The following is a 13,641-nucleotide window of genomic DNA, read 5'->3' on the forward strand; positions in this document are numbered from 1 at the left end:
ATCAGAGGCAGCTTTTTCACTCCCAGCAGTAGGTATAAAACCAGCAGGCCTGGCCTGCGCTCAGGCCATTGGCCTGCGCTCAGGCCATTGGCCTGCGCTCAGGCCATTGGCCTGCGCTCAGGCCATTGGCCTGCGCTCAGGCCATTGGCCTGCGCTCAGGCCATTGGCCTGCGCTCAGGCCATTGGCCTGCGCTCAGGCCATTGGCCTGCGCTCAGGCCATTGGCCTGCGCTCAGGCCATTGGCCTGCGCTCAGGCCATTGGCCTGCGCTCAGGCCATTGGCCTGCGCTCAGGCCATTGGCCTGCGCTCAGGCCATTGGCCTGCGCTCAGGCCATTGGCCTGCGCTCAGGCCATTGGCCACCCAATTTCTCTCTCTCTTTTCCCTCTGGATTTGACTTTTCTTCTTCTCTCCCCCCCCCACCTAATCTCAGGTTTTTTGTTTTCTTTATTTCCTTTACCACTCTTTCCTTCTTTCACACTCTTCCAGATTGTGCAACGTTTCCTCTTTCTGTCCAGCTCCTTTGGTCTCATGCTTTTACAGTGGTCAGCCAAAAGGAGGAGGAGGATTTCTATATGGTAAATGCTTCAAAGTGGGGACTTCATCTGTGGTATGTCACAAATGGGACAAGCACCCAATTGTTGCAGTGTGTTCTGCTGCTTCTGTTTAGAGTTCCAGCCAGCTCTTCCCTCCAAGTGCATTACACAAGCACGCACACACAGAGACACAGGGACGCCCCATTTCATAATGGTAATTTTATTCTTTATACTCCACACAACTCACTGGGTTAATAAAGAAAACAAAAAACCTGAGATTAGGTGGGGGGGGGGGAGAGAAGAAGAAAAGTCAAATCCAGAGGGAAAAGAGAGAGAGAAATTGGGCGGCCAATGGCCTGAGCGCTCAGGCCATTGGCCTGCGCTCAGGCCATTGGCCGCCCAATTTCTCTCTCTCTTTTCCCTCTGGATTTGACTTTTCTTCTTCTCTCCCCCCCCCCACCTAATCTCAGGTTTTTTGTTTTCTTTATTTCCTTTACCACTCTTTCCTTCTTTCACACTCTTACAGATTGTGCAACGTTTCCTCTTTCTGTCCAGCTCCTTTGGTCTCATGCTTTTACAGTGGTCAGCCAAAAGGAGGAGGAGGATTTCTATATGGTAAATGCTTCAAAGTGGGGACTTCATCTGTGGTATGTCACAAATGGGACAAGCACCCAATTGTTGCAGTGTGTTCTGCTGCTTCTGTTTAGAGTTCCAGCCAGCTCTTCCCTCCAAGTGCATTACACAAGCACGCACACACAGAGACACAGGGACGCCCCATTTCATAATGGTAATTTTATTCTTTATACTCCACACAACTGACTGGGTTGCCCCGGCCGCTCTGGGCGGCATCCATCATGTGTAAAAACATAATAAAAAACTAGACGTTTTTTTTAAAAAAACCCTCCACTGTACAGGATTGCCTTCAGACGGCTTGGGAGTCGGAGAACTCCATACCCCCCAACATTTCTCCTTTGAAAATAGGGACACCCTAAGGAAAAGAGATTAACAGGAATCCTTCAAGTGGTTTGGCTATGCGTTGGTTAATGGGTTAATTGGTGAGCTATGAGGTGAAGGGGAGGGTCCGATGCCTTGTCAATCAAAGAATGCCTTGTCAACCAACCAGAGGCAGCTTTGCAAACCCAGCAGCCTTGTCAACCAACCAGAAGCCGTTTGTCAATGCCAGCAGCCTTGTCAACCAACCAGAGGCAGCTTTGCAAACCCAGCAGCCTTGTTAACCAACCAGAAGCCGTTTGTCAATGCCAGCAGCCTTGTCAACCAATCAGAGGCAGCTTTTTCACTCCCAGCAGTAGGTATAAAACCAGCAGGCCATTGGCCTGCGCTCAGTCCATTGGCCTGCGCTCAGGCCATTGGCCGCCCAATTTCTCTCTCTCTTTTCCCTCTGGATTTGACTTTTCTTCTTCTCTCCCCCCCCCACCTAATCTCAGGTTTTTTGTTTTCTTTATTTCCTTTACCACTCTTTCCTTCTTTCACACTCTTCCAGATTGTGCAACGTTTCCTCTTTCTGTCCAGCTCCTTTGGTCTCATGCTTTTACAGTGGTCAGCCAAAAGGAGGAGGAGGATTTCTATATGCTAAATGCTTCAAAGTGGGGACTTCATCTGTGGTATGTCACAAATGGGACAAGCACCCAATTGTTGCAGTGTGTTCTGCTGCTTCTGTTTAGAGTTCCAGCCAGCTCTTCCCTCCAAGTGCATTACACAAGCACGCACACACAGAGACACAGGGACGCCCCATTTCATAATGGTAATTTTATTCTTTATACTCCACACAACTCATTGGGTTAATAAAGAAAACAAAAAACCTGAGATTAGGTGGGGGGGGGGGGAGAGAATAAGAAAAGTCAAATCCAGAGGGAAAAGAGAGAGAGAAATTGGGCGGCCAATGGCCTGAGCGCTCAGGCCATTGGCCTGCGCGCTCAGGCCATTGGCCTGCGCTCAGGCCATTGGCCGCCCAATTTCTCTCTCTCTTTTCCCTCTGGATTTGACTTTTCTTCTTCTCTCCCCCCCCCCCACCTAATCTCAGGTTTTTTGTTTTCTTTATTTCCTTTACCACTCTTTCCTTCTTTCACACTCTTCCAGATTGTGCAACGTTTCCTCTTTCTGTCCAGCTCCTTTGGTCTCATGCTTTTACAGTGGTCAGCCAAAAGGAGGAGGAGGATTTCTATATGGTAAATGCTTCAAAGTGGGGACTTCATCTGTGGTATGTCACAAATGGGACAAGCACCCAATTGTTGCAGTGTGTTCTGCTGCTTCTGTTTAGAGTTCCAGCCAGCTCTTCCCTCCAAGTGCATTACACAAGCACGCACACACAGAGACACAGGGACGCCCCATTTCATAATGGTAATTTTATTCTTTATACTCCACACAACTGACTGGGTTACCCCGGCCGCTCAGGGCGGCATCCATCATGTGTAAAAACATAATAAAAAACTAGACGTTTTTTTTAAAAAAAACCCTTCACTGTACAGGATTGCCTTCAGACGGCTTGGGAGTCGGAGAACTCCATACCCCCCAACATTTCTCCTTTGAAAATAGGGACACCCTAAGGAAAAGAGATTAACAGGAATCCTTCAAGTGGTTTGGCTATGCGTTGGTTAATGGGTTAATTGGTGAGCTATGAGGTGAAGGGGAGGGTCCGATGCCTTGTCAATCAAAGAATGCCTTGTCAACCAACCAGAGGCAGCTTTGCAAACCCAGCAGCCTTGTCAACCAACCAGAAGCCGTTTGTCAATGCCAGCAGCCTTGTCAACCAACCAGAGGCAGCTTTGCAAACCCAGCAGCCTTGTTAACCAACCAGAAGCCGTTTGTCAATGCCAGCAGCCTTGTCAACCAATCAGAGGCAGCTTTTTCACTCCCAGCAGTAGGTATAAAACCAGCAGGCCATTGGCCTGCGCTCAGGCCATTGGCCTGCGCTCAGGCCATTGGCCACCCAATTTCTCTCTCTCTTTTCCCTCTGGATTTGACTTTTCTTCTTCTCTCCCCCCCCCCACCTAATCTCAGGTTTTTTGTTTTCTTTATTTCCTTTACCACTCTTTCCTTCTTTCACACTCTTCCAGATTGTGCAACGTTTCCTCTTTCTGTCCAGCTCCTTTGGTCTCATGCTTTTACAGTGGTCAGCCAAAAGGAGGAGGAGGATTTCTATATGGTAAATGCTTCAAAGTGGGGACTTCATCTGTGGTATGTCACAAATGGGACAAGCACCCAATTGTTGCAGTGTGTTCTGCTGCTTCTGTTTAGAGTTCCAGCCAGCTCTTCCCTCCAAGTGCATTACACAAGCACGCACACACAGAGACACAGGGACGCCCCATTTCATAATGGTAATTTTATTCTTTATACTCCACACAACTCACTGGGTTAATAAAGAAAACAAAAAACCTGAGATTAGGTGGGGGGGGGGGAGAGAAGAAGAAAAGTCAAATCCAGAGGGAAAAGAGAGAGAGAAATTGGGCGGCCAATGGCCTGAGCGCTCAGGCCATTGGCCTGCGCTCAGGCCATTGGCCGCCCAATTTCTCTCTCTCTTTTCCCTCTGGATTTGACTTTTCTTCTTCTCTCCCCCCCCCCACCTAATCTCAGGTTTTTTGTTTTCTTTATTTCCTTTACCACTCTTTCCTTCTTTCACACTCTTACAGATTGTGCAACGTTTCCTCTTTCTGTCCAGCTCCTTTGGTCTCATGCTTTTACAGTGGTCAGCCAAAAGGAGGAGGAGGATTTCTATATGGTAAATGCTTCAAAGTGGGGACTTCATCTGTGGTATGTCACAAATGGGACAAGCACCCAATTGTTGCAGTGTGTTCTGCTGCTTCTGTTTAGAGTTCCAGCCAGCTCTTCCCTCCAAGTGCATTACACAAGCACGCACACACAGAGACACAGGGACGCCCCATTTCATAATGGTAATTTTATTCTTTATACTCCACACAACTGACTGGGTTGCCCCGGCCGCTCTGGGCGGCATCCATCATGTGTAAAAACATAATAAAAAACTAGACGTTTTTTTTAAAAAAAACCCTTCACTGTACAGGATTGCCTTCAGACGGCTTGGGAGTCGGAGAACTCCATACCCCCCAACATTTCTCCTTTGAAAATAGGGACACCCTAAGGAAAAGAGATTAACAGGAATCCTTCAAGTGGTTTGGCTATGCGTTGGTTAATGGGTTAATTGGTGAGCTATGAGGTGAAGGGGAGGGTCCGATGCCTTGTCAATCAAAGAATGCCTTGTCAACCAACCAGAGGCAGCTTTGCAAACCCAGCAGCCTTGTCAACCAACCAGAAGCCGTTTGTCAATGCCAGCAGCCTTGTCAACCAACCAGAGGCAGCTTTGCAAACCCAGCAGCCTTGTTAACCAACCAGAAGCCGTTTGTCAATGCCAGCAGCCTTGTCAACCAATCAGAGGCAGCTTTTTCACTCCCAGCAGTAGGTATAAAACCAGCAGGCCATTGGCCTGCGCTCAGGCCATTGGCCGCCCAATTTCTCTCTCTCTTTTCCCTCTGGATTTGACTTTTCTTCTTCTCTCCCCCCCCACCTAATCTCAGGTTTTTTGTTTTCTTTATTTCCTTTACCACTCTTTCCTTCTTTCACACTCTTCCAGATTGTGCAACGTTTCCTCTTTCTGTCCAGCTCCTTTGGTCTCATGCTTTTACAGTGGTCAGCCAAAAGGAGGAGGAGGATTTCTATATGGTAAATGCTTCAAAGTGGGGACTTCATCTGTGGTATGTCACAAATGGGACAAGCACCCAATTGTTGCAGTGTGTTCTGCTGCTTCTGTTTAGAGTTCCAGCCAGCTCTTCCCTCCAAGTGCATTACACAAGCACGCACACACAGAGACACAGGGACGCCCCATTTCATAATGGTAATTTTATTCTTTATACTCCACACAACTGACTGGGTTGCCCCGGCCGCTCTGGGCGGCATCCATCATGTGTAAAAACATAATAAAAAACTAGACGTTTTTTTAAAAAAAACCCTTCACTGTACAGGATTGCCTTCAGACGGCTTGGGAGTCGGAGAACTCCATACCCCCCAACATTTCTCCTTTGAAAATAGGGACACCCTAAGGAAAAGAGATTAACAGGAATCCTTCAAGTGGTTTGGCTATGCGTTGGTTAATGGGTTAATTGGTGAGCTATGAGGTGAAGGGGAGGGTCCGATGCCTTGTCAATCAAAGAATGCCTTGTCAACCAACCAGAGGCAGCTTTGCAAACCCAGCAGCCTTGTCAACCAACCAGAAGCCGTTTGTCAATGCCAGCAGCCTTGTCAACCAACCAGAGGCAGCTTTGCAAACCCAGCAGCCTTGTTAACCAACCAGAAGCCGTTTGTCAATGCCAGCAGCCTTGTCAACCAATCAGAGGCAGCTTTTTCACTCCCAGCAGTAGGTATAAAACCAGCAGGCCTGGCCTGCGCTCAGGCCATTGGCCTGCGCTCAGGCCATTGGCCTGCGCTCAGGCCATTGGCCTGCGCTCAGGCCATTGGCCTGCGCTCAGGCCATTGGCCTGCGCTCAGGCCATTGGCCTGCGCTCAGGCCATTGGCCTGCGCTCAGGCCATTGGCCTGCGCTCAGGCCATTGGCCTGCGCTCAGGCCATTGGCCTGCGCTCAGGCCATTGGCCTGCGCTCAGGCCATTGGCCTGCGCTCAGGCCATTGGCCTGCGCTCAGGCCATTGGCCTGCGCTCAGGCCATTGGCCTGCGCTCAGGCCATTGGCCTGCGCTCAGGCCATTGGCCTGCGCTCAGGCCATTGGCCGCCCAATTTCTCTCTCTCTTTTCCCTCTGGATTTGACTTTTCTTCTTCTCTCCCCCCCCCCACCTAATCTCAGGTTTTTTGTTTTCTTTATTTCCTTTACCACTCTTTCCTTCTTTCACACTCTTCCAGATTGTGCAACGTTTCCTCTTTCTGTCCAGCTCCTTTGGTCTCATGCTTTTACAGTGGTCAGCCAAAAGGAGGAGGAGGATTTCTATATGGTAAATGCTTCAAAGTGGGGACTTCATCTGTGGTATGTCACAAATGGGACAAGCACCCAATTGTTGCAGTGTGTTCTGCTGCTTCTGTTTAGAGTTCCAGCCAGCTCTTCCCTCCAAGTGCATTACACAAGCACGCACACACAGAGACACAGGGACGCCCCATTTCATAATGGTAATTTTATTCTTTATACTCCACACAACTGACTGGGTTGCCCCGGCCGCTCTGGGCGGCATCCATCATGTGTAAAAACATAATAAAAAACTAGACGTTTTTTTTAAAAAAAACCCTTCACTGTACAGGATTGCCTTCAGACGGCTTGGGAGTCGGAGAACTCCATACCCCCCAACATTTCTCCTTTGAAAATAGGGACACCCTAAGGAAAAGAGATTAACAGGAATCCTTCAAGTGGTTTGGCTATGCGTTGGTTAATGGGTTAATTGGTGAGCTATGAGGTGAAGGGGAGGGTCCGATGCCTTGTCAATCAAAGAATGCCTTGTCAACCAACCAGAGGCAGCTTTGCAAACCCAGCAGCCTTGTCAACCAACCAGAAGCCGTTTGTCAATGCCAGCAGCCTTGTCAACCAACCAGAGGCAGCTTTGCAAACCCAGCAGCCTTGTTAACCAACCAGAAGCCGTTTGTCAATGCCAGCAGCCTTGTCAACCAATCAGAGGCAGCTTTTTCACTCCCAGCAGTAGGTATAAAACCAGCAGGCCTGGCCTGCGCTCAGGCCATTGGCCTGCGCTCAGGCCATTGGCCTGCGCTCAGGCCATTGGCCTGCGCTCAGGCCATTGGCCTGCGCTCAGGCCATTGGCCTGCGCTCAGGCCATTGGCCTGCGCTCAGGCCATTGGCCTGCGCTCAGGCCATTGGCCTGCGCTCAGGCCATTGGCCTGCGCTCAGGCCATTGGCCTGCGCTCAGGCCATTGGCCTGCGCTCAGGCCATTGGCCTGCGCTCAGGCCATTGGCCTGCGCTCAGGCCATTGGCCTGCGCTCAGGCCATTGGCCTGCGCTCAGGCCATTGGCCTGCGCTCAGGCCATTGGCCTGCGCTCAGGCCATTGGCCTGCGCTCAGGCCATTGGCCTGCGCTCAGGCCATTGGCCTGCGCTCAGGCCATTGGCCTGCGCTCAGGCCATTGGCCACCCAATTTCTCTCTCTCTTTTCCCTCTGGATTTGAGTTTTCTTCTTCTCTCCCCCCCCCCACCTAATCTCAGGTTTTTTGTTTTCTTTATTTCCTTTACCACTCTTTCCTTCTTTCACACTCTTCCAGATTGTGCAACGTTTCCTCTTTCTGTCCAGCTCCTTTGGTCTCATGCTTTTACAGTGGTCAGCCAAAAGGAGGAGGAGGATTTCTATATGGTAAATGCTTCAAAGTGGGGACTTCATCTGTGGTATGTCACAAATGGGACAAGCACCCAATTGTTGCAGTGTGTTCTGCTGCTTCTGTTTAGAGTTCCAGCCAGCTCTTCCCTCCAAGTGCATTACACAAGCACGCACACACAGAGACACAGGGACGCCCCATTTCATAATGGTAATTTTATTCTTTATACTCCACACAACTCACTGGGTTAATAAAGAAAACAAAAAACCTGAGATTAGGTGGGGGGGGGGGGAGAGAAGAAGAAAAGTCAAATCCAGAGGGAAAAGAGAGAGAGAAATTGGGCGGCCAATGGCCTGAGCGCTCAGGCCATTGGCCGCCCAATTTCTCTCTCTCTTTTCCCTCTGGATTTGACTTTTCTTCTTCTCTCCCCCCCCCCCACCTAATCTCAGGTTTTTTGTTTTCTTTATTTCCTTTACCACTCTTTCCTTCTTTCACACTCTTACAGATTGTGCAACGTTTCCTCTTTCTGTCCAGCTCCTTTGGTCTCATGCTTTTACAGTGGTCAGCCAAAAGGAGGAGGAGGATTTCTATATGGTAAATGCTTCAAAGTGGGGACTTCATCTGTGGTATGTCACAAATGGGACAAGCACCCAATTGTTGCAGTGTGTTCTGCTGCTTCTGTTTAGAGTTCCAGCCAGCTCTTCCCTCCAAGTGCATTACACAAGCACGCACACACAGAGACACAGGGACGCCCCATTTCATAATGGTAATTTTATTCTTTATACTCCACACAACTGACTGGGTTGCCCCGGCCGCTCTGGGCGGCATCCATCATGTGTAAAAACATAATAAAAAACTAGACGTTTTTTTTAAAAAAACCCTTCACTGTACAGGATTGCCTTCAGACGGCTTGGGAGTCGGAGAACTCCATACCCCCCAACATTTCTCCTTTGAAAATAGGGACACCCTAAGGAAAAGAGATTAACAGGAATCCTTCAAGTGGTTTGGCTATGCGTTGGTTAATGGGTTAATTGGTGAGCTATGAGGTGAAGGGGAGGGTCCGATGCCTTGTCAATCAAAGAATGCCTTGTCAACCAACCAGAGGCAGCTTTGCAAACCCAGCAGCCTTGTCAACCAACCAGAAGCCGTTTGTCAATGCCAGCAGCCTTGTCAACCAACCAGAGGCAGCTTTGCAAACCCAGCAGCCTTGTTAACCAACCAGAAGCCGTTTGTCAATGCCAGCAGCCTTGTCAACCAATCAGAGGCAGCTTTTTCACTCCCAGCAGTAGGTATAAAACCAGCAGGCCATTGGCCTGCGCTCAGGCCATTGGCCTGCGCTCAGGCCATTGGCCGCCCAATTTCTCTCTCTCTTTTCCCTCTGGATTTGACTTTTCTTCTTCTCTCCCCCCCCCACCTAATCTCAGGTTTTTTGTTTTCTTTATTTCCTTTACCACTCTTTCCTTCTTTCACACTCTTCCAGATTGTGCAACGTTTCCTCTTTCTGTCCAGCTCCTTTGGTCTCATGCTTTTACAGTGGTCAGCCAAAAGGAGGAGGAGGATTTCTATATGCTAAATGCTTCAAAGTGGGGACTTCATCTGTGGTATGTCACAAATGGGACAAGCACCCAATTGTTGCAGTGTGTTCTGCTGCTTCTGTTTAGAGTTCCAGCCAGCTCTTCCCTCCAAGTGCATTACACAAGCACGCACACACAGAGACACAGGGACGCCCCATTTCATAATGGTAATTTTATTCTTTATACTCCACACAACTGACTGGGTTGCCCCGGCCGCTCTGGGCGGCATCCATCATGTGTAAAAACATAATAAAAAACTAGACGTTTTTTTTAAAAAAACCCTTCACTGTACAGGATTGCCTTCAGACGGCTTGGGAGTCGGAGAACTCCATACCCCCCAACATTTCTCCTTTGAAAATAGGGACACCCTAAGGAAAAGAGATTAACAGGAATCCTTCAAGTGGTTTGGCTATGCGTTGGTTAATGGGTTAATTGGTGAGCTATGAGGTGAAGGGGAGGGTCCGATGCCTTGTCAATCAAAGAATGCCTTGTCAACCAACCAGAGGCAGCTTTGCAAACCCAGCAGCCTTGTCAACCAACCAGAAGCCGTTTGTCAATGCCAGCAGCCTTGTCAACCAACCAGAGGCAGCTTTGCAAACCCAGCAGCCTTGTTAACCAACCAGAAGCCGTTTGTCAATGCCAGCAGCCTTGTCAACCAATCAGAGGCAGCTTTTTCACTCCCAGCAGTAGGTATAAAACCAGCAGGCCTGGCCTGCGCTCAGGCCATTGGCCTGCGCTCAGGCCATTGGCCTGCGCTCAGGCCATTGGCCTGCGCTCAGGCCATTGGCCTGCGCTCAGGCCATTGGCCTGCGCTCAGGCCATTGGCCTGCGCTCAGGCCATTGGCCTGCGCTCAGGCCATTGGCCTGCGCTCAGGCCATTGGCCTGCGCTCAGGCCATTGGCCTGCGCTCAGGCCATTGGCCTGCGCTCAGGCCATTGGCCTGCGCTCAGGCCATTGGCCTGCGCTCAGGCCATTGGCCGCCCAATTTCTCTCTCTCTTTTCCCTCTGGATTTGACTTTTCTTCTTCTCTCCCCCCCCCCCACCTAATCTCAGGTTTTTTGTTTTCTTTATTTCCTTTACCACTCTTTCCTTCTTTCACACTCTTCCAGATTGTGCAACGTTTCCTCTTTCTGTCCAGCTCCTTTGGTCTCATGCTTTTACAGTGGTCAGCCAAAAGGAGGAGGAGGATTTCTATATGGTAAATGCTTCAAAGTGGGGACTTCATCTGTGGTATGTCACAAATGGGACAAGCACCCAATTGTTGCAGTGTGTTCTGCTGCTTCTGTTTAGAGTTCCAGCCAGCTCTTCCCTCCAAGTGCATTACACAAGCACGCACACACAGAGACACAGGGACGCCCCATTTCATAATGGTAATTTTATTCTTTATACTCCACACAACTGACTGGGTTGCCCCGGCCGCTCTGGGCGGCATCCATCATGTGTAAAAACATAATAAAAAACTAGACGTTTTTTTTAAAAAAAACCCTTCACTGTACAGGATTGCCTTCAGACGGCTTGGGAGTCGGAGAACTCCATACCCCCCAACATTTCTCCTTTGAAAATAGGGACACCCTAAGGAAAAGAGATTAACAGGAATCCTTCAAGTGGTTTGGCTATGCGTTGGTTAATGGGTTAATTGGTGAGCTATGAGGTGAAGGGGAGGGTCCGATGCCTTGTCAATCAAAGAATGCCTTGTCAACCAACCAGAGGCAGCTTTGCAAACCCAGCAGCCTTGTCAACCAACCAGAAGCCGTTTGTCAATGCCAGCAGCCTTGTCAACCAACCAGAGGCAGCTTTGCAAACCCAGCAGCCTTGTTAACCAACCAGAAGCCGTTTGTCAATGCCAGCAGCCTTGTCAACCAATCAGAGGCAGCTTTTTCACTCCCAGCAGTAGGTATAAAACCAGCAGGCCATTGGCCTGCGCTCAGGCCATTGGCCTGCGCTCAGGCCATTGGCCACCCAATTTCTCTCTCTCTTTTCCCTCTGGATTTGAGTTTTCTTCTTCTCTCCCCCCCCCCCCCACCTAATCTCAGGTTTTTTGTTTTCTTTATTTCCTTTACCACTCTTTCCTTCTTTCACACTCTTCCAGATTGTGCAACGTTTCCTCTTTCTGTCCAGCTCCTTTGGTCTCATGCTTTTACAGTGGTCAGCCAAAAGGAGGAGGAGGATTTCTATATGGTAAATGCTTCAAAGTGGGGACTTCATCTGTGGTATGTCACAAATGGGACAAGCACCCAATTGTTGCAGTGTGTTCTGCTGCTTCTGTTTAGAGTTCCAGCCAGCTCTTCCCTCCAAGTGCATTACACAAGCACGCACACACAGAGACACAGGGACGCCCCATTTCATAATGGTAATTTTATTCTTTATACTCCACACAACTCACTGGGTTAATAAAGAAAACAAAAAACCTGAGATTAGGTGGGGGGGGGGGGGAGAGAAGAAGAAAAGTCAAATCCAGAGGGAAAAGAGAGAGAGAAATTGGGCGGCCAATGGCCTGAGCGCTCAGGCCATTGGCCTGCGCTCAGGCCATTGGCCGCCCAATTTCTCTCTCTCTTTTCCCTCTGGATTTGACTTTTCTTCTTCTCTCCCCCCCCCCCACCTAATCTCAGGTTTTTTGTTTTCTTTATTTCCTTTACCACTCTTTCCTTCTTTCACACTCTTACAGATTGTGCAACGTTTCCTCTTTCTGTCCAGCTCCTTTGGTCTCATGCTTTTACAGTGGTCAGCCAAAAGGAGGAGGAGGATTTCTATATGGTAAATGCTTCAAAGTGGGGACTTCATCTGTGGTATGTCACAAATGGGACAAGCACCCAATTGTTGCAGTGTGTTCTGCTGCTTCTGTTTAGAGTTCCAGCCAGCTCTTCCCTCCAAGTGCATTACACAAGCACGCACACACAGAGACACAGGGACGCCCCATTTCATAATGGTAATTTTATTCTTTATACTCCACACAACTGACTGGGTTGCCCCGGCCGCTCTGGGCGGCATCCATCATGTGTAAAAACATAATAAAAAACTAGACGTTTTTTTTAAAAAAACCCTTCACTGTACAGGATTGCCTTCAGACGGCTTGGGAGTCGGAGAACTCCATACCCCCCAACATTTCTCCTTTGAAAATAGGGACACCCTAAGGAAAAGAGATTAACAGGAATCCTTCAAGTGGTTTGGCTATGCGTTGGTTAATGGGTTAATTGGTGAGCTATGAGGTGAAGGGGAGGGTCCGATGCCTTGTCAATCAAAGAATGCCTTGTCAACCAACCAGAGGCAGCTTTGCAAACCCAGCAGCCTTGTCAACCAACCAGAAGCCGTTTGTCAATGCCAGCAGCCTTGTCAACCAACCAGAGGCAGCTTTGCAAACCCAGCAGCCTTGTTAACCAACCAGAAGCCGTTTGTCAATGCCAGCAGCCTTGTCAACCAATCAGAGGCAGCTTTTTCACTCCCAGCAGTAGGTATAAAACCAGCAGGCCATTGGCCTGCGCTCAGGCCATTGGCCTGCGCTCAGGCCATTGGCCGCCCAATTTCTCTCTCTCTTTTCCCTCTGGATTTGACTTTTCTTCTTCTCTCCCCCCCCCACCTAATCTCAGGTTTTTTGTTTTCTTTATTTCCTTTACCACTCTTTCCTTCTTTCACACTCTTCCAGATTGTGCAACGTTTCCTCTTTCTGTCCAGCTCCTTTGGTCTCATGCTTTTACAGTGGTCAGCCAAAAGGAGGAGGAGGATTTCTATATGCTAAATGCTTCAAAGTGGGGACTTCATCTGTGGTATGTCACAAATGGGACAAGCACCCAATTGTTGCAGTGTGTTCTGCTGCTTCTGTTTAGAGTTCCAGCCAGCTCTTCCCTCCAAGTGCATTACACAAGCACGCACACACAGAGACACAGGGACGCCCCATTTCATAATGGTAATTTTATTCTTTATACTCCACACAACTGACTGGGTTGCCCCGGCCGCTCTGGGCGGCATCCATCATGTGTAAAAACATAATAAAAAACTAGACGTTTTTTTTAAAAAAACCCTTCACTGTACAGGATTGCCTTCAGACGGCTTGGGAGTCGGAGAACTCCATACCCCCCAACATTTCTCCTTTGAAAATAGGGACACCCTAAGGAAAAGAGATTAACAGGAATCCTTCAAGTGGTTTGGCTATGCGTTGGTTAATGGGTTAATTGGTGAGCTATGAGGTGAAGGGGAGGGTCCGATGCCTTGTCAATCAAAGAATGCCTTGTCAACCAACCAGAGGCAGCTT

This window comes from Podarcis muralis, chromosome 14 (genome assembly GCF_964188315.1).
Source record: "Podarcis muralis chromosome 14, rPodMur119.hap1.1, whole genome shotgun sequence".
NCBI classification, from domain to species: Eukaryota; Metazoa; Chordata; class Lepidosauria; order Squamata; family Lacertidae; genus Podarcis; species Podarcis muralis.